Source organism: Rhinopithecus bieti, unplaced genomic scaffold (genome assembly GCF_001698545.2).
Source record: "Rhinopithecus bieti isolate Rb0 unplaced genomic scaffold, ASM169854v2 scaffold_9899, whole genome shotgun sequence".
Classification (NCBI taxonomy): domain Eukaryota; kingdom Metazoa; phylum Chordata; class Mammalia; order Primates; family Cercopithecidae; genus Rhinopithecus; species Rhinopithecus bieti.
Genome location: NW_016806979.1, coordinates 1048990 through 1051262, shown reverse-complemented (window position 1 = coordinate 1051262; position 2273 = coordinate 1048990). Strand labels below are relative to the sequence as shown.

At 58.6% G+C, this 2273-nt stretch overlaps 1 protein-coding gene across 1 annotated transcript in view; it reads left to right on the top strand.

Moving 5' to 3' along the window:
- Positions 1 to 2074: 2074 nt before the first annotated feature.
- The window catches only part of ASPSCR1 (ASPSCR1 tether for SLC2A4, UBX domain containing), a 42431-nt gene continuing 42232 nt past the window's right edge, over positions 2075 to 2273 (top strand). Inside the window, exon 1 of the mRNA XM_017879213.1 lies at positions 2075 to 2244. The gene's annotated coding sequence lies outside the window, so the exon portion shown is untranslated. The remainder of the gene's footprint in view (positions 2245 to 2273) is intronic.

Genomic DNA, 2273 nt, shown 5'->3' with positions numbered 1-2273 from the left:
ACTGTAACCTCCGCCTCCCAGGTTCTAGTGATTCTCCTACCTCAGCCTCCCGAATAGCTGGGATAACAGGCACGCGCCACCATGCCCAGCTAATTTTTGTACTTTTTTTTTTTTCAGTAGAGACAGGATTTCACCATGTTGACCAAGATGGTCTCAATCTCTTGACCTTGTGATCCGCCCAACTCAGCCTCCCAAAGTGCTGGGATCGTAAGCGTGAGCCACCGTGCCCAGCCATATTTAATTTTTTTTTTTTTTTTTTTGGAGACAGAGTCTCGCTCTGCCGCCCAGACTGGAGTGCAGTGGCATGATCTTGGCTCACTGTAAGCTCTGCCTCCCAGGTTCACGCCATTCTCCTGCCTCAGCCTCCCAAATATTTGATAATTTTTTAAAGGAGGGGAAAGTTGACCGAAAGTGCCTATAAATGTAGAAGAAACAATAAACTTGGGAAGCCATGATTTTGCAGCTTCATGGTGTAACAATGAATCTACTCATTAACTGATGCTAAAACTGTTGGGCAAATGGTTATTGGAAAAACTTGATATTTGTGGTCTAAAAGAATGACCTCACACATGCCTTAATTACTCCACAAGGAGCAAGAGACCTTGACCATGCAGGAATTTCGCAGACCCGAAGTTGACCAACTGGTTAAGCTTCATGTCCTCACTCATGGCCATGCTGATGTCCTGCACCTCCTGCTGACTTGTCACCTCCCTTCACCATTGCCCCAAACGTTTAACCAAGGATCCAGACTGTGGGACAGTCTAAGGAAAATAGGAACAGACGTTTCAAAAACACCACTAAAGAATTAAAACCCACCAGGTCATGTGTGGTTCAGTAAGGCTCTGAGGTTGCACAGGGCATGGGACTGGCTGGTTGGATGGGAGGGCTGTGGCTAACCTGAGGCTTTCCCCAGGTTTCTCCAATGTACATAGGTGTCCGTGTTTGCCAGCATACAGGTGTGTGTGTGACATGGATATGTCGACAGGAAGGCACAACAGCACCCACGCAGAGGAGATGTCCTTAGACTCAGCAACGACTGCCGGGTGCGGTGGCTCCCAGCACTGTGGGAGGATTGACTGATAACTGCACCAGTTCCCCCTTCCACAGGCTTCTGCGCATCTGAGCCCTGGCCAGGAGTCCGCAGAGACAGACAGGCACATGGAGAGAGGAGCACCAGGCCCGGTTGAGCCGTGGAGGGGGCGGGGCGGGGGGGAACACGTGCAAGTGCTGTCCAAGACTGGCCCAGGTGCTGGGAGCTAAGCACGTTCGATGGCTGCGAGTCAGGACGGCAGCTCCTTCTGAAAGCCTGGAGCTGGTGGTACGTGGCCCTGGTGGCAGTGAGGCCAGGTGCTTTCCCTGCTGCGGCGCCTAGGGATGAAGGTGTTTTCCGAGACTTCCACCAAGCCCCTCCTCAGCATGGGTTGGTGCGGCAAGTCCTCGAATGCCTGTGGGTCCGCAGGAGCTCCGGTGAGACTCAAGTTCGCTCACCCCACGGTTCTGAAACCGGCCTCCCGCCTTTCCTACCCTCAGGTTTAGGGACCGTCTCAGCAGCCTCAGGGCTGCCAGATATTGCACTCCCATTTTAGGATGAAGGAAATCAGGTCTAGACTGAGGGTCACGAGCCCCAACACCCAGGGAGGATCCGTACAGGGGCGGGGGGCCTGCCGCAAAGCATAAAGGTCAGGAGGTGGAAGCTGACCACAGGGACAGGTACGCAGGGAAGAGGCTCAGCTGCTGGAGTGGAGGAAGCCGGGAGGGTCGGCAGAGCAGGGCACCTAGGTGGGGACGGGTCAGGGACGAAGCGAGGATGGGCGAGCGCGGACGATTGGGACCCCGCGGCCCAGTGCCGCTCACTGGGGGTGACCGCGCGCCCAGCCCCGGCCCAGCCTGGCCCCGGCGAGCCCGTCCGGGCCGAGCTTTCCAGAGGTAGAGAGGTCTGCCGCGCTCTCCGGGTCGCCTGGTCTGGCGCGGGCTTCGGCGGCCCCAGGGCGGGGCCGGTGCGCCCTGGGCGGGGAAAAGGCGGGGCCTGGCGGGACCCGGAAGCGCGCTGCGGCCCCGCCCTAGGCCGCGTGGCTGCGCGTCCGGGCTGTTGCCGATAAAGTTGTTTGACGCCGGGCCGGCGGCTGGTCACGTGAGCGGAAAATGGCGGCCCCGGCAGGCGGCGGAGGCTCCGCGGTGTCGGTGCTGGCCCCGAACGGCCGGCGCCACACGGTGAAGGTGACGCCGAGCACCGTGCTACTTCAGGTGCGGCCGCCGGCCCGTTGCGGACGGGT